The sequence below is a fragment of the Mauremys reevesii genome, linkage group 4, assembly GCF_016161935.1.
Source record: "Mauremys reevesii isolate NIE-2019 linkage group 4, ASM1616193v1, whole genome shotgun sequence".
NCBI lineage: Eukaryota > Metazoa > Chordata > Testudines > Geoemydidae > Mauremys > Mauremys reevesii.
The window spans coordinates 79,716,239-79,741,031 of record NC_052626.1 but is presented as its reverse complement, the minus strand read 5'-3'; the positions used below and the strand labels follow the sequence as shown (position 1 = coordinate 79,741,031).

At 45.5% G+C, this 24,793-nt stretch overlaps 1 protein-coding gene across 8 annotated transcripts in view; it reads left to right on the top strand.

Moving 5' to 3' along the window:
- Positions 1-7,785: 7,785 nt before the first annotated feature.
- Positions 7,786-24,793, top strand: part of PRR5L (proline rich 5 like) — an 88,435-nt gene continuing 71,427 nt past the window's right edge. For 2 of the 8 annotated variants that reach the window (XM_039538593.1, XM_039538603.1), the window contains exon 1: positions 21,263-22,063. The gene's annotated coding sequence lies outside the window, so the exon portion shown is untranslated. Of the gene's footprint in view, positions 7,868-15,868; positions 15,889-21,262; positions 22,064-24,793 lie in introns of those variants that run through there. The other 6 variants (XM_039538596.1, XM_039538597.1, XM_039538594.1 and 3 more) reach the window with 6 other exon arrangements.

Genomic DNA, 24,793 nt, shown 5'->3' with positions numbered 1-24,793 from the left:
TACTGCAATCCATTTCTCAATGTTAACTGGTAATACCAGCTCATCCAGCACCGGTAAAAGTTTGGAGAAAGAAAGATAGCAACACTTTTGAGAGAGCACTGAATATGGTGTTCCTGAACACATGCATTTTTAGACAGGTATAGAGGATGTGTGGAAGGTTGGCATGTGGTTGTTTGCATCTCCACCACTGTGTTGTCAATCTAGCCTCAAACAAATGTTGGGGAGTCCAGTAGTATCTGGAAGAACAAGTCTCTTTAATATTAAGCCAGGTATCCTCCCAGGTTTCTGTTGTAATAATAAGGCTAAGTTCTTTTCCCCATTTTTCTTTGAGACAGAGGTCGAGAGGATAATGCAAAGCATTAAGCCACCTACGCATAATTCCTACAAAGTGACTTTTGATTTCATGTCTTTTTAGAGGAGAGAAAGTAGAAACAGAGCAGTTGTCTCCATCCTTGCATGAATCCTTGAACATAGCCTCTGAAAGAAGGAACTGTGAGACAGCAGTAGCTGATATTTCTTACACATGTAACTGAAGGAGACCAGTCTACCATCTTATAATATATCTTTAATTTTTGTTAACCCTTTTCCTATCCAAATTGTTTTAAGCATGGAGTTAGCCTTGACCATGACGCACGGGTTACCCCACAGTGGAACGAGAAGAAAATTAGTAAGATTGGATGCTGTAACAGGCTTAACGTTGCAGGGAGCCCCATGTAGATACAAAGATTGGATTGGATTTTCCCTTAAGGATGTGGGTAACCCCTTAAGGTATATAAAAGAAGGGAGGGAACCAAATGGCGTAGCTAAGCTTTTTTCAATCTCAAAACCAGGCTGGTGTATATACAGAGCTACTGGAGGGGAACCACCTTATAATAGGATGCATTTGGAATGCTAGATAATATAGATACATATCTGGTGACCCCATACCTCCAGTTGCCAGGATTTTTTAAGGGTCTTGTGTGACAAGAGAGGCTGTTTTTTTTATCCCATATAAATTAAATGATAAACCTGCTTATTTGAACAAAGAGCAAGGGAGAGACCTTGAAAGGCAATAGGCTAATGATACAAGTTATTCTTGAGTGGGCAGATATTCATTTTGGCTATTTCTGTTCTCCCCAATAAGGACAGAAGGAGGAGACACCACTCCTCTACATCTTGGGAAATGTCTTTTAATAGATAGTCCATGTTCATAGAAACAATTTTGGAAAGATAGGACAAATATTAACACCTAAATAAGTTATTTCCTTGCCTATTTGAAATGGAAAATTCTGAAATTGAGAAGAATCTGGTCTTTGGGATATACCCAGGGCTTGTGTTTTATTCCAGTTAATGAAAAGCTAGAGATTTCTCCAAAAATATCAACTACATTCAGTAATGATGGATTCCATTAACTTCTGTGATGCTGGGTCAGGCATTTAATCACAGCAGAAATTAAACAAAAGTTATTTCTTTCCCCAATTGTTTTGGTTTAATTGAAATACACACAAAAAGATGTGAATAGATATGAAAAGCCAGGCACACCCTGTACATTTGGAAAGTTTCCACAACAACTCCTTAAATCAGAAGAACAGGACTTTGAAAGGCTCAGAACCTGGAATAAAAGGGATCTGTGCTCTATCACGTTCTCCCGCTGAACTTTACCCCATCACGACTACTGGCTTAAATTAGCATGCCATTGTAAAGGAAAATGTCAAGATAAAAACAAAGTATCGTAAAAATAAATTCCTTCCTTGCATTACTAACAGTCTTACAGATTATTATCAGAGAGTCCTTTAAAATCTAATTAACTTTTCATTATTTAATCTCATGTTTTCTCTTTGAACTTCATTGATCATACATGATGAAACTCGATTGGCCATAGACCAACCCCTAAACAATGGGGATTAGAAACTTTTCTTGTGAGCAGGTTATTCCGTAACTACCTTCTGTTGTTTCTTACACCTTCCTCTAAAGCATTTGGTACTGGATGCTGTCCGAGACAGAGTGCTGGACTGCATGGGCCACTAGTTTGATCCACTATGGTAATTCCTCTACTCAGGTTTTCCTGGGGTATCTTGGGAATTGGTACTGCACCTCCCATGGCCAGGCCCACTATGTATATACTATATAACTAATCAGGAGACAGGGGAGCTAAAGTGAAATCTTCTCCGTTAGCCGAGGCCTGGTTTACACTTAAAATTTAAATTGACTTAGCTATGTCACTTAGGGTGTGAAAAATTCACATCCCAAACCAAAGTAGTTAAGCCAATCTACCCCCACAGTGTAGACATCACTAGATTGATGGAGGAATTCTTTCATTGACCTAGTTACTATCACTCAGGAATATGGATTACTTACATTAATGGAAAAAAACATTCCATCTATAGAGGAAGACAGCTGTGCCCATAGGGTAGACATGACCTGAATCAACATGAACTTAGCTGGTCTCAGCTGGACTTTGCTCTTGCATAGATCACAGTGTATTCTAAACTGTTGCAGCATGGAGTTTCTACAGCTGGCACCAGCCCTGGATCAAGAGCCTGTTCAGTCCAGTGTGAAAGAGTAAAGAGATTTTTATTTGCACATTTCTCTTCACTTCAGAACATTGACAACTAATTAACTCTATTAAGACTTCAGTCCACGTTTGTTTGAAACATTAAGCACCAAACAGATTGAATCTATCTAAGTCTCTGCTGGCCTTCGACCAACAGAGCAAGTATGAAATATGATATTAGGTGAAATAATTCTCTCTCTCTTAAAGGAAGTGTTCAAGAGGACAACACAAGATGCATGGATGGACTCTTCATCCCCAACCTGCATAGTCCATTACATAGTAAAATGAAGCATATTTAACAAAAAATTAATACCACACTGTTTTCTCCAGAAGAGGTACCCATAACCACTGTGCATGAATTCATTATCCATCATGGTCCTCATTCCCTAAACAGTGATTTAGATGTAAATGTAATGAGTTTATTCTGAACACATTGTGGCCCTGATATTAGATGTCTTTGGCAAAAGTTTTGCATGCATTAGCAGTACATTAAGCAGGCACATTAGATTAGGGTTTTTTACAGTGAATGCTTTTCTGCAGGAAATACTGGAACGGAATGTCCCATAAACAGCAAAAATAGCAGGGTAGGTGTCCTGATGTGTCAGCCACTCAGTGCTCTCTGCTTTGGAAAGGTCCGAGTCCAGCATGACAAGATAAGGGCTTTAGAATGTGCATTAGCCCTCGGAACACTCCCATGGGATGGGCATTATTAGGCAGATGGGGAAACTGAGGTACAGTTTGAAATTATGTGACTTTCCCAAAGTCACACAGCAAGTTGGTGGCAGAGCTGGGAATAATACTGAGGTCTTCTGTCTCTGAGGCTTCCGCTTTAAACTCAAGACCATGCTTTCAGTAAACAGGTTCATACCTGGCTTAGGCTGGGAATTAAATGTTTCATTACAGGCTAGTGCTTGGTAGCCTCAGTTGTCCCTTTTACTACTCCCCCATGTTGAGCAGCACAACTAGAAATCTTGACTCAGGTGCAGAATAGAATGGGGATAGCCAGGGAGGCTACAAGTGAAGACCGAGGTGCATTTTCTGAGCTGTGAGGAGCCCCAAACTGTAATAGCTGCACATATTGAGGCTGAGGAATGGGATGTGGAGTAATGGGTGGGGTGGGGGGTGGCAGAGCTCTAATAGAAGTGGATGCTCCTGCAGGTGAGGAGTGAAATACAGTGGTAGAGGAGCCTGGAGCCCAGGACTGACATAACAGGGAGCACTGTCAGCAGCAGGGTTTGTTGCTCTGTTCAGTACCATCAGTATCTCACTTTCAAAGGCATAACACTCACCCTTAAATTATTAAATATCCAGAGTTCTTAGATTAAATTAGCTGTGTCATTGATCACTTGGGGTTGGATGAGTTCAAATGATCACATGCCAGGTTGCCCTCAGAATAGTTTATGGCTTGTGGGCATTTGCAGTCGGGGCATTCTCTGAAATTTTCCTCATGGTACACACAACTGCACCACACTCACCCCACAGTAGCAGTTTGGCTCTTGTCCTGAGGGGCTGGGCCTTGCTCCCTGCTCCGGGAATTGCACCCTGGTGCTTGGAGTCGCATGAGAGAGGGGCCACTGGGCCAAATTTCAGTGAGTGGTGTTGTGAGCTGGTGAACCGGGTCGCAATATCACTTGGTTTGGAGCCCTCTCAAACAGGGGATCTATGCCAAACTGCCTCTTTTGCCCCCAATCTGGGTGGCCCCGCCCCCCAATTGGTGCCCCTGCCAATAATACGCACTGTGCACACTGTCCATACATCTGCAGGCACCATTGTTTACAGTCAGACTTACTCTGCAGAAACAAACACATGACAAAAAAGTGTCTTCTAGGAGATTCAGCATTTAATGGAGGTGCCTCGGGAATGCATCCATATCTTGATCTATCAGTCTGATCCTTTGCCATGCCGAGGAGAGCACCTAGTACTGGTGTGTTAGTTGTTTTTTTCTCTGGCTGTCTGGTACATCAGTCAAACAAGTTGCTGTCATCCCCAGATCTCACAATGGGAATATTGTACATTGACTGCAGGAACAAATCCTCATTCAGCAATAGGAATCATGCCTACCATAGGAATCATGGTACCAGGGCTTGAACTGAAGGGGTACTGAGGAGTGGCACAGCCTTACAAATGGCATTGTTAGACCCAGAATTTGTCTCCACACCCCCAAAATTACAGTTGTTGTTTACTCTCCATACTCCCCCACATATCTCCCATTCCCCTGATAAAAATCATCTGCCTCTGAAATGGGTATTGCAATCGTTCTAGAATCTCCTAGGTTGGATAGAGCCATCCCCCATCTTCATTCCAAAGCATCCAGGACAATCCTTATTATCTTCAGTCTGCCTTACAGGAGTCCCAAATGTATCCTGTGTCTCTTGATGCAGTGCTGCGAAGGAGCATCCCAGCCTGCATCTTCATGTGGTGATGTTGAGTTAGTATGAGGTGATGTAATGCTATGATGTAACTTCATCATACCGTGATACAAACATCACAGTGTTGCAGAGTGGGCTTTATTGTATTTCCCAAGACCCAACAACGTAACATTCACCCTCAAATGAATAAGAACCTAGATTTGTTGTGTTAAATCAGTTCTGTGTCACTGACTACAGTGGGCAGAATTTATTTCGGTATCTTTGGACACAGCCTACATCAGATAGGCATTTAGGTGCAAGTACTTTGTCCTGCAGGAGAAATGCCTAACGACAGAAACCCTAAGTCTTTGACTGCAGACCAAGGTTGTTGGGATCCCAGATATACATGTGTTCATCATCTATCTACACTTGATGGCTTTGTGGTCAGGGCCAGTTCCAGGCACCAGCAAACCAAGCATGTGCCTGGGGCGGCACATTTTCAGGGGCGGCATTCCGTTGTGTTTTTTTTTGTTTTGCTTCGGGCGGCAAAAGCCTAGAGCGGGCCCTGGCAGCAGCAGCGCGTCGTGCGCGGGGGACGCCCTGGGGCCGCTGCGGTTCGCGCCGTGGGGGAGCAGCGCCTCCACCTTGTGGCTGGGCCAGGCAGGCTCCGAGTGGGGGACACTCAGGCTGGGGGCTACCCCGTGGGGCACACGGAGACTCCTGCAGGTGCTGCAGGGCAGCCGCCCCCCAGCACCACAGCTGGGGCTGGGCGAAGTGGCCCGAGCCGCCCAGGGACTGTGGCAGGGTGGACAGAAGCAGCAGCAGCAGCGGAGCCATGGAGGGCGGGGTGCTGCCGTGTGGGGCTCATGTCCCGCTCTTTGGGGCTCCGCTCCCTCGGGGCTACCCTGCCCCAGCTCCTCATCCCCCTGCCGGGGAGGTCCCCTGGCTCTGCCCTCCTGGGTCCCAGCTGGTCCCGGAGGTGGGAGCCCTGGCTGGAGGGACCCTGGGCTGAGGTGTGGCCCGAGAGCCCTGCTGCTTACCCTGACCCTGCCAGCGCCGGACCAGCTTGAGGCGAGGGGGGAGTGGGCAGAGTCAGCACTGGTGCAGGGGAGCCCAGGGCTGGGGCAGCAGGGGGTGTGGGTGGGGGCGGGAGGGAGAGCCCAGGGCTAGGGTGACAGGGGATGCAGGTCGGGGAGGGCACTGGTGGGAGGGTCTGAGAGCCCAGGGCTGGGGTGGAGGACAGCCAAAATTTTTTTTGCTTGGGGCGGCAAAAAACCTAGAGCCAGCCCTGTTTGTGGTTCTAATATATAGGGAAGTAGTATCATCTAGCAGTGGGTTGAGCCTGGGACTGACTGTCAGAAGCTCCAGAATTCTAATACTTGTATTGCCACAGTTTGATCTTGAACAAATCACTTATTGCCTGATTTTTAAGAGTAGTTGAGTACATCCAGCTCCTATCAAACTCTGAAAAGCAGGCAGGTATCTTCGTTGCCTCAGTTTCCCCCTCTATAAAATGGGGATAATACTTTACCTCAAAGGCAAGTTGTGATTTTTATTTAAATCATCATAATACAGCACCCCAGATGTGTGACACAGTATGGCCAATTTAAAGTGATATCAGTGCGGAAAACCTATTACTAAAATACCTTTTATCATGTGGGATCCCCAAACATTTAATAACATATACTTATAGAACAAACACTTCACCCATCACTGAAATGTAGCCACTTCGAAAGTGGAACATATCAGGTGATTAACAGCGCACAGAGTTACTATATAATAGTTCAGGATAAGAGGCAAAGAAGAATCCCTTGTCTAAGAAGAATTTAGAACATATCAATCTAAATTGAAATTATGTCAGCACTTATATCCCTATTTGTACCACAGATGTCATAGGACCTTTAAGCAGTTAAGACCCTGCTTGTAACATTTCATTGAGAAACAGATGATTTCAAAACCCCTACTTAAAAAATAATTTGAAGGGGGCGGGGAGGAAGTCCCCTAGAGAGAAATAATGGCTACAATGAGGAAGACACTGGTGAGATTGACCCAGATCTTCAAAGGTATTTGGGTGCCCAGGGCTGGCTCCAGGCACCAGCTTATCAAGCAGATGCTTGGGGCGGCCACTCCAGAGCGGGGCGGCACTTTCAAGTATTCAGCGGCAATTCGGCGGAGGGTCCCTCGCTCCCGCTCGGAGCGAAGGAGCTCCCGCTGAATTGCCACAGATTGCGATCACGGCTTTTTTTTTTTTTTTTTTTTTGGCTTCTTGGGGCGGCAAAACCCCTGGAGCCGGCCCTGTAGGTGCCTACCTCCACTGATTTTAAATGAAAGTTAGGAGCCTAAATACCTTTGAAAACCTGGACTTTGTCTTTAATATTTTCCCTGTATGGCACTTCAACAGGAACAAATAAGCATTTGACATGCTGGTCAATGGAAGGTCTTTGTTTATATTAACAGGTTACATTAACAGTGTATGGAGAAAATGATGTGTTAGTGAATCATAGAGAAATATGCTGCATTTTTTCCAAGTGATGCAAGGACACTTTTTCCCCCCGAAGTAGAAGTTCAGATAATTCTTTAAGGATCAGCAGAAATTCTGGTTTCATTCAACTTTGGAAGGCAAAGTCTATAATTTAAAAAAGTCTTTCCTTCCTGGAACAGGAAATGTAAAAATAAGGATAGTGTATTTCCAACTTCTACTAAGGGAGGAGAGAATATAGCCACTTCTTTTTGCCATAAGACTGTACGTACATCTTATTTCTTGAAAGAGACAGATTTCAAGTATGCATGTCCCCATATAAAATAATAAACATGGTGAACTAAACAGTTTCCGATATAAATATGCTTATATGTGTTTCTTTTACAGCAGCATATGGGCAAGATATGAAGGCATACAGAACTTCCATCCATCCTGATTTCCAAGGCAGCTGCAGCATGTGCTAGTGGACTAGACATGGGACTGAGAACAAGGGATTCCTATGTTCTGGTAGGGTTGCCAACTGTCTAATTGCACAAACCCAAACACCATTGCCCTGCCCCTTCTCTGAGGCCTTACCCCCTGCTCACTCCATCCCCCCTCCCTCGGTTGCTTGTTCTTCCCGACCCTCACTCACTTTCACCAGGCTGGGGGCACGGGGTTGGTGTGCAGGAGGCAGGGCCAGATTAATGCAGGGGCTTTAGGGGCTGCAGCCCAGGGTGTTGGGCTAAGGGGGGCCCCACAGGCCGGATGCAGCCCGTTGCTTCTTTTCATCCAGCCCACAGCAAGTCTCCACACCGCAGGCCAGACACCAGTCCCTGAGCCTCGGCGCCTCCCCTGGGGCTGGAGCCATGAGCGCCGGCTTGACGATGTGCCCCTGCGGCCCCTAGGCGAGGGGTATTCAGGGAATCTCGGCACGCTGCCCTTGCTCCCAGCACCATCTCCGCAGCTCCCATTGGCCGGATACTGCAGCCAATGGGAGCTGCGGGGGCAGCACCTGCGGGCACGGGCAGTGTGCACTGCACAGAGTGGCCTGGACCCTCGGCCTAGGGGCCGGATATGCCAGCCTCCTCATGGAGCCGAGCAGCACAAAGCCAGGCCAGGCAGGGATCCTGCCTTAGCTCTGCTACGCTGCTGACCAGGAGCCGCCCAAGATAAGTGCCTCTCGGACGGAGCCTGCACCCCCGCATCCTCTCCTGCACCCCAACCCTGTACCCCAGCCCGGAGCCCCCTTTTGCACCCAAACTCCCTCCCAGAGCCCACCCCCTGAACCTCCTGCTGTACCCCAACCACCTGTCCTATCCCTAGCCCCACCCCAGAGCCCACCCCCCAGCTGGAGCTGCAACCCCTCCCACATCCCAATTCCCTGCCCCAGCCCTGAACCCATTCCTCCACTCCAAAACTCCATGGGCCCCACAAAATCCAATAGCCCTGGGCCCACAGGAGAGTTAATCCAGCCCTGACAGGAAGGGATGTGGTGTGCGGGTTCTAAGAGGGAGTTTGAGTGTGGGGTGCAGGCTCTGGGCTGGGGCAGTGGGTTGGGGTGAGGGGTGCAGGCTCCGGCCGGGCAGTACTTACCTAGGGCTGCTTCCAAAAGCAACTGGTACATCTCTCTGGCAGCAGCTCCTAGGCGGGAAGGCCAGGGGGTCTTTGTATTCTGCTGCTGCCCACAGGCACAGCCCCTGGAGTTCCCATTGGCCACAGTTCCTGGCCAATGGGAGCTGTGGAGTCGGTGCTCAGGGTGGAGGCAGCTTGTGGAGAACCCCTAGCCCCACCCAGGCCATAGGGACATCCTGGCTGCTTCTGGGAGTGGCGTGGACCCAGGGCAGGCAAGGAGCCTGCCTTAGCCCCGCTGTGCCACCGGACTTTTAGCGCCTAAAATCTCCCCGTTTGGCTTCAGTAGCCTCTGGGAGTGTTGACCACCCTAGTTCTGACCCTGGCTTGGACATTGACTCTCCCAGTCCTCTTGGTCAACTCACTTAAAGCACATTTTTAAAAAGTGAGTACCTCCATTTTTGAGTGTCCAACATGTGCCTCATTTTCAGAACCATTGCACACCCAGAAATCTAGTTTGCAGTCAGCAGGAACTGCAAGCATTCTGACAATCAGACCCAAGCATCTCAGACTGGGCATCCAAAATCTAAGGGCACTAAAAATCAGAGGACATCTTGTAAAACAAAGACCTTAACCTTTCTGCCTTTGTTTGCCCACCAATACAATGGTGACTGTAATCCCTACCTCATAGAAAGGTTATTAAAGGTAATGGAAAGCATTATAAATCCTAAATTTACCAAAATATATATACAACCCTACTGTAGATGAGGCAGTAGAATTCCACTTATTTGGACACAGTCCCTTGCAAAACACTTCCCAAATCTTGGCTAATAGGAATAGACTCCAAAACAAGCAGCCCCTGCTCTGCTTCTCTTGCCACAGGAGCCAGAGGAGCAAATTCTTCAGGCTGGACTTTGGGGGCAATCAGAGGATAAAAGAAAGGTGTCAGTTATGTTTGAGGGGAATGGAGGTGGAGAAAAATTGTTTCACAGGTCCTCCCAAAACTACTAAGGCCAGCTCTGCTCCTTGCCAGTGTTGGATAGTTCTCTCCTGAACATTTGCTAGGGCTTTCTTCAATGTATACGGTCTGTATTCAGCCACTTCTGGAAATATGATCTGTATGATAAGCTGGAACTGAGTCAATGCCCTAGACTAGGGAACAGGATACAGGAGGACTTTATTACGACTTGGGTTTCCTGGAGGGAAGTCCAGTCAAAGAGGTGGCTTGCATTCTCCCCAGGGCTATTGTTCATTCAGACTTGGACCCGGGCCTTTTCTGTTTATTTATCCAGACTGAGCATCTCCTTGCATGCCAGTCCTCCTGTATACAGTAAACAATGGCAGCTCATTGTAGTGGTAATAAATGCAGCAGTAGCTATGACCTTCCTCCTCTTCCTAGGATCATCTGATAATCTGAGTTCCCTCTGCCCTCTTCCTGCTTGTTGCCAGGCTCAGGCAAGAACACAATTATATGTATATTCTAGAATTTCATTCCTGGTCTGAACAACTATATGTAGGCACTTTCACCAGTAGAAAAAGCTGTGGTTAACTTGACATTTTGTTTGTTTTTGTTCAAAGTCCCATTTTCACTTGCTCCTGCCTTTCTCAAAGATTCTCCTTTGGGGTTGGAATTTGCCATGCTTGCCTCTGCGATTTGTGTTAGTGTGTGTGAAAGAAAAGTTTGAGGATGATCCTTTTGATTGTTCTTGAGATACAAGTGTGAGTATGGGGTACAGGGGAGAGACACGGTGGACCAGATCCTGAGCTGGTATAAATCAGTGTAGCTCCATTGGCTTCTGTGCTCAGTGATGTAAATGGAGCTGCACCGATTTATACTAGCTTGGGACCAGGCACTTTCCCCTTCTCCCCCATTTACAAAAGGAAAAGAAAAAAAAATCTGACTCTCTTTTAGACACCATGCAGATAACTCCAAATTGGCTGAGCTTTGCAATGCCAACCTGTGAATGGCAGTTTCCCTTAGCAAGGTGTCTGCACTTTGCAAAGTTTTAAAAAACAAGAGTGGAGAAATAACAGGGGGAGATGTCTGAAAATATTTCACCTGGCCTGCACAGTAAGTAGAATGTGCTGATGTGGCCAGCCCTTGTACATACACAGCTCAGAAAGCACATACAATTCAATAGCAATTAATCTCTCCTTAAGAGTTATTTTGCCATAGTGCCTACAGAACCCGCCTACTGATAACAGGTAGGGAAGTGACAGTGCTGCCTGTTCCTCTTCCCTTTTTCCTACAATCCATCATCCCTACCTCTTTCCCTTTATAAAAAATCCAATACATGTAGCTAACTATACCCTAAAGCTGTGCTAATTCCTCACCATATTCATCTTTTGTATGTTTTAGCCTCTTCTTCTACCCTTGGTCTGGTTGCATCTTTAGACTGAAAGCCCTTCAGGGCAAGGGTTTTCTCTTTTCTATGTTTGCACTGTGATCTCAGTTCCGCTGTGACCACTCTCATACGATACATATTTAATAATAATAAGCACAGTGGCTGAGATGGAAGTGCTGGGCTTTCAGTTGCTTGTAAGGATTTTTCAGTTGCTTGTAAAGATTTTTAAATAAAGGGGATATGGTGCAAGGGTGTCTCACACATATGTACGTTTGAACGCCTCAGACCCTCCCAATCCCCATGTGTGTATATATATACACACACACACACTGTAGCTCCTCCTTCCCCAACCCACTTTAATCTTGTGGTTTCTTTGGGCTGGTCCACACTAAGAAGCGGGGTCGAACTAGGGTACGCAAATTCAGCTACGTGAATAGCGTAGCTGAATTCGAAGTACCCTAGTTCGAACTACTCACCCGTCCAGACGCCGCGGAATCAAAGTCCGCGGCTCCAAGGTCGACTCCGCCACCGCTGTTTGCAGTGGTGGAGTACCGGAGTCGACCGCAGCGCTTCCGGAGTTCGAACTATCGCGTCCACATTAGATGCGATAGTTCGAACTCCGAGAAGTCGAACTCACCGCGTCGACCCGGCTGGTAAGTGTAGACTAGCCCTTTGAGTATTATTTCCCTCCCTCCTTCTCCATTTTGCTCTAAACCAAAGAAATTCCATGAAACAAACAAACACAAAATCCAACCAAAAATACCCTATGCTAATGCAACAGTAATCAGGAAACACTTAGCTGAGAATGAATTCTCACCTTACCTTAACTTTGTCCCCTTTGTGCTTAGGTATCATTATATGGTCTTTAATTTGCAACATGTTGTGTATTATACTGAATGTCTTTGGCTTCAAGCTCCTAGGATCCGTTCCTTCAGGATGCTGTGGATTATTTTCTCAACCCTTCTGCAAGAAAAGGTTTCTCTATATGGGGAAATTGCCCAGCAGAACTGTACCGGTGTAATTATACCACTGTAGTGGTACGACTATAATTCCCTATGTGGACATTCTATTCTGGAATAAAAGTTACTTTTTTGGTACATCTTAAACTGTTTCCAATGTGACATGAGTTATACTGAAAAAAACTCTCACGTGTGCACGTGCGGGAGTTGTACTGACGTAGCTATAGTGGTATAATATTAATGCTATAGTTCTGCTGGTCAGTTTCCCCATTTAGACAAGCCTTAAGCAGCTGAGGTTTTCCTCTCTCTCATCCTAGCCACTCCCTGGTGAGGAAGAGTTGAGAGTTCTGAAAACCACTGAAGAGCAGACTAGGGAAAGTACAACTATGATTCCTTTTTAGTTTCAAAAAGTACAGTGACTATGGATGTCTGTAGCAATCACAGATCCCCTTTGGGCCTGTTTTACAGATGTGAGTGCCTGAGTCACAGTGCTAAGTTCTGCATGTGCATATTAGCATGTAAGTGACTAGACAGAAAGGAGTAATGGCACCTGCCAGCTAGTCTGCAGGAATTGCTATGCTGCTAAATCTACTGCAGTTGACCTGGTGTTAGCAACCATAATTTAGACAGGGCCTAAGCTAAGGAGCAGGAGTTGTGCTTCTGATGTACTTAGTGGATGTTTTATCCCAGTGCAGGGCTGGTAATTTCAGATAGCTGGTTACATTTTATTGTGCTTCCTCCTGGTAAAGAACACCTAATCATTTCTGCGAGGCGAGGCTAATTTGTCAAGGTGGGATGCCAGCTGTGCTGCTTGTGCAAGAAGATAACAAAATGGGAAACTTGCTTAGAGTGGGAAATAAGTGTCTGCTAGTCATCCTGCTGGTGGTGTGAAGCCCAGATAGGCTCACGGCTGTCTCCCATTGCTCGCTGAACATAAATCCGTCAGAGGCACTATGAACATTTCCAGTATGACACACTATTTGTTATTGTCTCTGACTAAACCAAAGTTTTCATGCTGCTCAGCTCAGGAAGCGACCATGCCTGTGAACTGCATCCTCACCACCTTGCCAGCCTCAACAGGCCCTGAAAATAGCATTAAACAAAGACCAATGGTTTCTGTTAGACTTTTTAATGAAGAAGCCTTGGGTTCCAGATGTGGCAATCTACCCCCAGTGACAAAATAACTATTTTCAATATGCTTGCATTTCAGGAACACAGAGATTCATTTCACCAGGGGCAGCTCTAGACATTTTGCCACCCCAAGCACGGCAGCATGCCGTGGGGGGGGGGGGCGCTCTGCTGGTCGCCGGGAGGGCGGCAGGCAGCTCCGGTGGACCTCCCGCAGGCATGCCTGCGGAGGGTCCGCTGGTCCCACGGTCCGCAGGTTCCGCGGCTTTGGTGGACCGCCCGCAGGAACGCCTGCGGGAGGTCCACCGGAGCTGCAGGACCAGCGGACCCTGCGCAGTCACGCCTGCGGGAGGTCCACCGGAGTCACCTGCCGCCCTCCCGGCGACCGGCAGAGCACCCCCCGCGGCATGCCACCCCAAGCACGCACTTGGCGTGCCTGGAGCCGCCCCTGCATTTCACACACAAAAGCATAGCAGCTGTTGCATGGTCAGAAAGGCCTGTGCAGACCTGTGAAGGGAAATGCAAATGAATCACAGTGAGGCATGGAGTGAGGGAAGGTATCTTAAGAGCTGATCCTAAATGATGGGGCTGTTATAAAAAACTCTGTATAACACCCAGTGTGATTTGACATTCATTCACTAATCAGAGTCATCCAGCTCCCAGTGAGTCACTTGTTCCACTCCTCTGGAGACATGTCTCATACTGTAACCAAAAGCACTTTGTTTGTTCATATAGTTTTAAAAGGAACGGACAAAATGTAGTGACCAAAAGTTGTTGCCGTCTGAGAGTTGATCCATGAAATGAGTTAACAGACCTCGGTACAGTTGCTAGTTGATGAGTGGCTACATCACAAAAAACCACCCCACTACAGTATGCACTTGGCAGTCTCTCTGGAGCAGCATCGCCTTGGCTGCATCCTAAACAACCCTCTTGCTCTTAGAGGTGATCCCTCTATGTCAGGTTGAGGCACGGTGGCAGGCACAGAGTGGGGAAGGATGCACAGCTGTTAACTGTGCCTTTTCTTGAGCCTCCTTTAACCAGCCCTGAATTAATTAAAAAGATAAATTAAGAAAAAAAAATTAAAAAGAAAAAAATAAAGTGCAAAAGGCCAAGAACTCCATAGTACCATTTCCAAATATGCAAGATACAAGAAAAGAGGGTGGGACGGCACTTTTTCAGTGGTTCTCAACCTTATTTGATTGCACCCCCCTTCTTTGTGTCTGTAGTTTATGCCCCCCTGCCATACAAGTTCATATACCAGTTAATGAAAAATCAACCTGCAACTCTCACTAAATATTAAAAACGGTAAGGCATTGATTCAGACAGAGCCAACGATCCATTGTAATAAGAGCAAAAGCAAAACTGCAATTGTGGTCAGTGCTTCCAAATTAAATGTGCACACTGTGTCGTAGCAAATGGATTAACGTACAGAGGGCAACGACTTTGTATAATACTATGCAAGCTTAACAGAAATCTATCAAAATGCACAGCGCCATCTGAGGACCTGATATGTCCGGATGAATCAGCTTTGCTAGTTATTCATTGCTATGGGTAAAATGTGCATAGTAAGGGGTTTTTTGTTTGTTTTTTCCCCTAAAGCTTCTCAGGCCTCGCCAGAATACATTCCATGCCCACCCCCAAGTTTGAGAACCTCTGCTTTACATCATCGTGTTATGGCCTGGCCTGGCTAACAGTGCTTTATGAGCCACTGTAAACAATTATCAGCCACTGATGGAGAGGCACTGGGAAGAGTTTGGATGCTATATGCCAGCTTTTTGGGACAATGGGGGTAAGAGAGAGTGTGTATTTGATGGGACACTCATAGAGTGAGAACAGAAGGCCTGTTAGGCGCAGTCACACTTAGAACAAGGTACAAGTCTCTGTGTTCTTGTTCCGGTGTGGCGTGGAGCTATGGCAACCCAGCCTTGAAAGAAGCATGTCTACATGGAGCAGCTCCTGTCCAGGGTTGGATTTAGGGACAGGTAACCCAGGTGACTGCCTCGGGTGCTGGGCTTGGGGGGCACTGGGCTTGGGGTGCTCTTTTTATTGTTAGCGACAAAGGGGAACATAGAATATTTGAAGTAAAATGTTTCAGGTATTCTGTATGTGGATCCATTTTTCACTAATCTCCAGGAATGTTCTGGGCCTTTGTAGAATCTCATGGAAACTTCCAGACTTTCTGAGAACTACGTTTTCCTCCAACCTCCTAGAACATTGTCAGCCGTGCCCTCGTGGGTATTTAAGTGGTGGTGCGTCACCAGTCAGTCAGTGAGATATAAGGACGAACTGAAATGAAGTGAGAGCCCAGCTGTGATACTGTGACAACGGCACAAACATGAAGAGAAGAAACAGGGGGATCCTTGCACTGAATCCAAGAGCTCTCTTCATGCCTTGTGGCTGCCATTCCTTCAACCGGTTGTGTCAGATGCATCATCTTCTTTAGATTCAGTATCCTCTTCGGAGTACTGCAAAGGATATGCTTCCTGTTCTCAGCATCAGATACAAGATCCTCATAGACAGTGGTACAAATCTGACAGTGAAGCTGGTAAGTGACACTCACTATTTTATTACTTGAAAATGCCATTGGCTAGTCTTTGGGTCTCTCTGACACTGTGCTTCAGTTCGCAAGGGCAAAGGCAACAAAAACGACTTTTTTAACTAAAGGACTAGGGTTAACATTCTAAGGCTGTCATCTACTGTAACACTATTTAATTCTGGTTCACCCAATGCTGATGCACAGTTCAATTTCTTGATGTTAGTACATTTCAGTTATTCTTAAAATTAAAAAGTTTCTATAAGCTTAGAGCAATGATTCCCAAACTGGGGTTCATGAACCCCTGGGGGTTCACGAAATGTTACAGATGGTTCTTGGGAAAAAAATTCCCTAATGTTGGACAGAGCTGTCCCTAGGGATCCCAGGCAGCATGGGGCCAGCAGCCCGGAGCCCTCCTAGACTTCCAAGAGCTAAGCAGATCAAAGCAAGTATATCTATCACACTGAGGAGATTTAAACTTCAAGACTCCTTATAAGAAATGGAAAGAGAGGTGAATATTTTTTGCTGCTTTTAAAATTAAATAGGCAACTAGTATTGTTTTTAAAATTATTATGAAGAACAAGTTTAAGCTTTTTTGTAACGTGCGCTGTTTGCGTGGACTGCTCAAGACCTGAATGCTTGTGTAGGAGGAACTCTTTTGAGTGAGATCTTGGAAGAGTGTTGCCGTTTTCATAATGTAATAAAAATACTGTAATGATAAATAATTAATAATAAATAGTGTGTAATAAGCATGTCATAAAAACACATTTTATATTTCCAAGATCACTGCTTTTATAATTTATACTCAGGTACAGGAGAAAATCCCTGGAAATATTCATTTTTAAGAGGGGGTTCGTGAGACCTGACGTGCTAGTGAACGGGGTTCACAGGCTGTTAAAGTTTGGGAACCACTGGCTTAGAGGAAACACATTTTTTTATTTGCTTATATATGCCATGAATAATCACAGATTTACAGATCCTAGCATGCAAATGTATCATCTTATGTGCATGCTGAGTGGAAAGAATGAACAATTTGTGGCTGTGAATATTTGTCCATATTCTTAGGAGCTTTACAGTATCATTTCCAGCAAAAGTCTGCATGAGGACACTGTGTTGCATTGGGGTTTTTTTAACTACGATTTCTGTTGTGACTGTAGAATATTGTACGCAAACACTTCTTTAGTCCTTTTCTTTCTTTAGATTTTTCCCTCCCGGAGGGCTAGTCTATTTGCCTTCTCTCTTACAGGTTTGCTTCAGACATGCCAAACGGTGTCCTAAAGAGGAGAAAGAACAGGAGTACTTGTGGCACCTTAGAGACTAACAAATTTATTTCAGCATGAGCTTTCGTGGGCTACAGCTCACTTCTTTGGATGCATAGAATGGAACACACAGACAGGAAATATTTATACATACAGAGAACATGAAAAGGTGGAAGTATACAAACCAACAGGAAGAGTCTAAAGAGGAGAAAGACTTAGAACCACAGGGGTTAGAGATGGAAAATCCCTCAATGTAAGATCGGTTAGCCCACACACACCATCAGCCAGTGCAGAATTGTGCCTGGACACAGATACTCTAGCGCTATGCTCAGTTTCATTTTAATTGTCCCAAGCAATAGGGCTTCCAGAGTGACTATTCTGCAGGGTAACAGATTTCATAGCCAAACACTTTGAATGGTACTCATCCTAAATTTTATTTTGCTTAATTTCAGTCCCTTATACCATTACTCCTAATTATACCCGCTCCTGCCTCCCTAAATAGTCCTCCTTTCTCCTTGGTGTTTTACACCTCAGATAGTTGTAGACTCTTATCTTGTCCCCCTAGCACACCTAGGCATACAGTATTTAGAACTTAGGTCTTTACTCATAGGGTAGAGTTTCCAAAACCTTGATACTTTTTGTTGCTGTTCTATGAGCAACCTTATACTTTCTGATAAGGGGGTCCCTCGGATTGAATGCAGTATTTCAGATCTGTTTGCATCAGGGCTATACAGAAAGGCACCATTATCTCTGGCTCTGTGACTTACGCAGCTCAAAATTGCATCGGTCTTTTTTCTGTCATCTCACATTAGAAGCATGTCTAATGCCCTGTCCACTCTCCAGCTACTTGAGGTCTTGTTCAGCATTACCACTTCTCAGAATGTTCCCTCCCCCTGAATATCTGTGATTCAGAGGCTCTCTCACCAGATGTAATATAGCCACACTTTTCCCTGTGGAATCACATTTTGTTTCTTGAATCACATTTTGTACCAGAGTTTTGACTTGCCAAGCTAACAGGATAACGCTCTTTGCGTGCACAAACACAGTCAACCCTTTTAGATGTCGCTCAGGACTTGAACACCGCTGCTCCCTTTTGCCAGAAGGCACCTTTAAGCAGCACTAAGTATTGTTACATATATCTAAGAGGTAAGTAACTGAGGCATAAAGTGGTGATATGATTTGCACAAGGTCACACAGCAAATCAGTGTCTGAGCCAGGAACAATATTCAGAATTCCTGACTCCTTATTCATTGCTCTAGCTATTAGCTCTGTAGGCAAAGGTACAGTGTGGTCTAACTTCTGGGAAGCGTGTGATACAGAAGACAGGTAGGATCAAATATCCATGATAAAGTTACGCAGCGTGCTGCATCCACGTGGATTCACTCTTTCCCCCAACTGAAAAGATCAAATATATTATAAGCCAAACCAATAAAAGGTCATGTTTTTTAGTGATACCTCTTGTGGGTTTGCCCTCTTTAGAACCGTGCGTGTGAGAGCAGGACATCTGAGTGGGTGAGGGCTGCAGTACCATAGCAATCTTGCTGTGGGGAGGACGTGTGGTAAAAAAAAACCCAAGGTATTGCTGCAGCAATTTCATGCATAGCTGTTCAATGTGTAAATTGGCTGTGATAACATCTTTGGTGATGTTGATTTGCGTGTTCTTCAATTCTTTTAATGATGCTTTAAACAGACCCTACAGGGAGTAAACTCCCCTGTCCCACAGTCTGTTTGCACTGTGCTGTTTGTTCAGGTGCTAAGTATTGTTGTTTTCAGATGATTGCTTTTCTGAGTGGTGTAGGGAGTTTTCATCAGGAACAATCTTCCCGTACTTTTTCAGGACTGAAGCACAAAGGCAAAGTGAAGCTGCTAAAATCATGTTCCTTGCCTGTTAATCGTACCACAGCACCTCGCTTTTTGAATCCTTCCACTGGCTCTCCCTGACACCCTATTAAGTTTACATTTCCTGTCCTCCCCTTCAAGGTCCTTCACATCTCTAACCCTCCCTTCTTGTCTCATATCACATTGCAATCTCATGGCCTCCACTCCACTAACAAAGGCAGCCCCTGGGGACTGAATTAAGGCAATTGGGGGGTCCAGGCACACCATGAGGAAGGGTTCCCTTGTGGCCCCATCCCCAACTTGGAATGGAAGTCACAGGGTGCCCTCCCATCTTTTCTGGAGAGGCATGGACAGCCGTAATGGGGCCCTTTTCCTCCCCAGAAGTGGCAGCAGGGACTCTCTTCAACCCCCTCTCCTCCAAAGAGGCAGAGCTGGCAGCAGAGGGTCTCTTCAGTCCTTAACACAGTGCATCTGCTCTGGTGGCTGGAGTGGGCTCACCTCACTTTTCTCCTCCTGCCACACACACTGTCCCTGCTGGGATGGGGTTGGCAGAAACTCCCCTGAGAAGTGGATCTTGGAGTTAGCACCCCATTGAAATGCACTACAGCCCCCTCCTTCAAATCCCCCTTCTGCCATGACAACCGACAGGAAATTCATTAATTATGGCTGGGTTGAAGGGCAGATGAGGAATAAGTGACACTTTATTTACTTGGAATAATTATTAAGTATACAGATCTATAACAACTGTATATCTTTGTATGTCACATGTTTTCTTCGGGGCAGGAACACGGGGGGAACATGTCCTTTGTTCAGTCTGATTGGAGCTTTTAGGCACTTATTCAATAGTAATACATCCTGTTTATATAGCCTATAGCAGTGTTTCTCAAACTGGGAACCCTGAGGGTACTCCAGGGGGTCCATGGGCCACACTGATCAACTCCTCCCCCTGCCCGGCATGCAGGAGGCCCTGGGAGGGAGGGAGAGAGAGAGAGGCGGGCATGGGGAAAGGGCATGCTCGAGGGAGGGGGGGCAGGGGTAGAGTGGGGTTGGGAAGAGGTGGGGTGGGGCCTTGGGGGGAAGGGATGGAGTCAGGGTGGGGCCTGGGGCTCAGGAGGGAACTTGAGGGTCCACACAAATGTTTTTAGTCAAAATGGGGGTCCTCAGGTTGCTAAAGTTTGAGAATCGCTGGCCTATATAATAACAGCGAGGTTCCTTAGAGGGGAAAATACAGCTACAGGATTTTAGCTGTACACGCATTTGTCTCTAAGGTACAGAAATGTGGGTTACATTAATGTGTTACACATATTTAGCACCACTTACTTAAAGGTCTTGATGGGCATTAAGTTAGACTCATAACACTCCTGTGAGAGAGGCATTAATTATACCTTGTTATAGGTAAACCGAGGCCCAGAGCTAGTAGAACCCATTCCTGAAGCCACTGAAGTCAATGGCCCCAAGTGACTTGCTCCAAGGATGCACATGGCATGGACGTCTGTGCATTGGGCTTGTGCTAGCTTGGCCCATTGTAGGTTCAGGGCTCAAATCAGCTGCCTAGATGTGACCAGAAGGCACTGAAAGGCAGTAGCCCCAACCTCCAGCCCTGTGTGTTGGCCACAAGTGTGCAGGTCAGGTACAGGTTACTTAACAGAAGCAGAACTCCCCTGACGTGTGGGTGTGGGTTTTTTTTTACAAACTTTGGGCTTGATCCTGCAAACACGTCAGCACCGGAGTAACTTGAATCACCTGGGTAGCTCCACAGAAGTCAGTGCGTCTGTTTCTGTGCGGAAAACCGACTCGTGCATGTGTTTGCAGGGTCGGGGAGCTGTGGCTTTTCGGAGGCGCTGCAGGACTCTGGCTGCACGCGAATAGCCTTTTAGCGGCGTCCTGCCCAACGCCGCTGAACAGAACAAACTGCAAGGAAACCTGCCGCCACCGGCAGCCCGTAGAGAAAGCTGGAAAACAACCCAACCCACCTATCGCGCACTGGCTCTCCATTTCTAAGGCTGTCCAGCTGCGTAATGTCCTAGATGCGCCTCAGTTACTGCATCTCGCGCTCCGTAATTAGTGTCCAAGGCAAATTCCTGCCAGCCTTTCCCCTGGGTGTGCAACGCATGTGGGCTCAACCCTGCCACTCTCTCAGTGCTGGCTCCGTGGAAAGCTGGGAGCGAAGCTCTATTTTGAAGTGAAATTCGTTGTTCTGTTGAAAGCATCCAAGATCTGATCATATTGAGGAACCGCCTCCTGCCCCCCTCTTAAAGTCACAAAGCCATAATATTTTGCCTTTCAGTTTCCCCCTTGTGGCTTGCTGTGCTTATCTAAACTCCCACCGACCGGAGGCTGGATGCAATTTCAGCACATTGCTGCCAGTTAAATGCAGCATTTCGAAAATGTTTGTATTTAGCAACAGAAAGCCAGTGACCAGCTCCTTGGCAGTCCAGGCAGGCGCTGTTTAGGGTGAGCTTTAACTGTGCAGACTCACACATCCCGTGCACTGTGCCCCTCATTCAAATCTTTGGTCTCCTCCCTCCCCTCTTAAAAGTTTCCTCTGATCGGCTTTGTTACACTTGAAGGTCTAGCATTAGCTGTGCCGGAGGCAGAGGTGCTCCAGGAGGAGGAGGAGGAGGAGGAGGCATGTGAAACTGTTGCATCCTTTTCTCTCTCTCCTTTTTCTTTAAAGGCTAAAGAACTTAAACTTCCTGAAATTGTTGAATAGAAGCTGAGCGGACTTTTCTTCTTCCCCCCAGGAGCTGGAAACTGACTAACAGTTCAAGGAAGGCTCCAAAGCCGAGAGAGCAGCAGCACACTTCCTTTAGGGGACTCCCTGGACTTTCCCCGCTCCCCGATTTGTCTCTCCTGGGAGGAGCCAGCAAAAGGCACATTGTAAAAATAAAAACTGGACCGGAGCCAGCAAGTGTAAAATTCTAAGTGGTGTCGGTCAGATCGCGTCGGATAAAGTAGAAACTCCTTCATTCCGTGATGTGAAAAGTCTCAGGAGAGAGCTGAAACATTTCTAGTAGCGGTGGGTTGTTTAATCTCTTATTTCCTTCTCCAAAAGCCGCGATGCCGCCCTAACTTAACATAAAAAGGGGGTGAGTGTAAAATACACTTTCTTTTTTGTCTTTACACTGGCAATCTAAGGTGGTGGGGGATGCACTGTAGTTTAGCAAAGAGGGGAGGGGAGACCTCTGAGGAGCTGCAGCAGCAAATGGCATTCATGTAGATTTTGGATCAGAGTGTCAGCATTTGTCTTGTTTGAACAGGAGATAATCGCAAGGCTGTTGCCATTAAAACGGCCTCTGTTGTGTTAAGATGTTTATCTTGAGAAAGAGTTTGCAAAAAAAAAAAAAAGTTTGGGCTGTGTCTGATCCTCTATAAGAACCGTGTGCTTTATATTTTAGGCTAACACTTTCAGCTCGTTGGGTTGTTTTTTGTCCAGTTGTTAACGATTATTGAGGCATGGGATGCACTGACAGCGAGAGCCTGCTTGAGTCAAAACAAAACAAAACTCAGCAAGTTCTCCATTAACATAAATAAATAAAAATAGAGTCTCCGGGCTTTTGATATCTTTGAAGAGCATTGCCAGTGTAGACAGCCCTGAGTCATCCGGAAAACAAAATGCCTCATTCTACCCCTTCCCCTCAGGAGACACAATAATTCTGAAACTGGGGGTGGGAAAAAGAGAATCTTCTCTGGCTTTTTCGGTTTGCTAAATGAATTTAATTAGAACGTAGCCTGTTGCAAAGAGACTGAAGCCATATAACTGGCAGTGAGCCTGTCCTAAAAGGCAGAACAGAGAAGAGAGATCCATCCCTCTTTAACCCCCCCACCACCATCTTTTCTCAGTAGCTGTGTAAAGTTCATTTGCCTGGCTGTTTTGTGAATGAAAATGGAAAGTTTCTTGTTCCCTAATAACTGCTCAGGGTCTCTGTGCACTGGAAGATTTTTGTACTTGTTTTTAATAGACAAAATGTTAATAAAAAATGAGGACTCCGGTGGCACCTTAAAGACTAACAGATTTATTTGGAGATAAGCTTTCGTGGGTAAAAAACCCACTTCTTCAGATGCATGGAGTGAAAATTACAGATGCAGGCATACATATACTGGCACACAAACGTTAATGTTTTCACCAGAGTTCCTATTGGTAGAAAGAATCCCAACACCCTTCTTTCCCCTGTTCTCCGAAATGTCCCAGCACTTGCAACTTTTGTCACTTGCCTGGGCTGGGCAGAAATGCGAATGTGCATATGCAGGTTTTGGGGCTGATGCAGTTTATAACTGTCTTTTTGCTGGCCTTCTAGTCATATGAGCTCCGTCTCTTGATTTTGTGTATTTTTGTTTGTCGGAGCATATTTGTAGACAACACTGTAATTCTGTGGTATGAAAGGTTTCAGTTGTGCTGAACTCACCAGTGTCTGTGGTTCAACACATAATATCTGTTTACAGTGTGTGCATGTATGTTTAGAGTATATAGACAGTTATGACTTCAGCTAGGTTACATAAATTCAGCACAGAAATTGATCTATAATCTTTCTTTTCCTATCATAGAAACCATAGAGAAACTGTATCATAGGCCAGGGTGACATAAACTACTACTTGGTTAGTTTCATGTCTTCATTGTTCTAATATTTATTCAAGATTTTTCCTTAAAAATCCCCAGACATTCTAATAGCTTTAGTCAAATTCTGCTCTCTTTACCCATGTGAGTAACTTCATTAGCCTTGTCTATGTACAAAAATGACCTGTGACTGACAATGTGTGTGAGCAATCGGTGTAGCTAAATATGTGCAGTGCTGAACATAATCTGTCCTGGTCTGCAGTTGCAGTTAAACCATTTCAGCACCAATTCAGCCGCACCTGTCGTCAGTAGTGGGAAACTTCTCATAATACAGACAGTGTTACTGACTTCTGTGTGAGCAGAATTTATTCCACAACATTTCAGTGCAGCCATCTCTGGGGTGGACCGCACCGATCATTTAAAGGAGTGCACAAGAACAATAGGCCTTTTAAATAGTTTGGGACTGACAGGAAGAAATACTTGTATCCAAGTGTTTTGGCAGGAGGAATTTAATTAAGCAGAATGCATTTACCTTTGCTGTAATTTCCCCAGGACAAGGTGGTTAAATCTTCCTTAAACCTTAGATGTCACCTGAAAAGTGACATGGGCTCAATTTTGAAAACCTAATTTATTTCTCTCTTCCCCAAACCATTTAGTTTTTCTAGTGTCTTGATTTTATGTATTAAAGCCCACTATTGGAGGTAGTGTTGGCTGCAGGTTTTAGGGGCTGAATCTCTTGCTCATCTTTTCTTCCACCTCAGACTTTACTTTCGTCCTACCTCTTTTGGATGAGCCGTGTGCTGTCTTTACATATTGCATCTGCCATTTAAAATCAGAAGGAATAATAAGGCATTGGCCTTATTAAAATTAGTGTGCTGGGGCCAGGGAAATCTTAGCCATTTCCTATCCTGACTACTGTAAATGAGGATTCCAGGTGAAGTTTTTATAGACACATTTATATGAGACTATTAAACTGCTTGTGTGGTGAAACATGTTTTACAGATGTTAATATAGTTTTACTGATCCTTTTTATTAGAAGGGAATTACGTAAAATGTCAAATGTTTGTTTTCCACATAACAAACAACTTATATATTTTTTTCTGTTTTATTACCCTCACCACAATGTTATCCTGGATGTCTGGAGCAAAGTATATCTTAGACAATAATTGTAAGGATTCCGGTGATAAATATTTAACAAATCCATGGTCACCTACAATTTCATGGTTGTTGCTATGTTGCTCCCCATGGCTGCTTGGAACCTCAG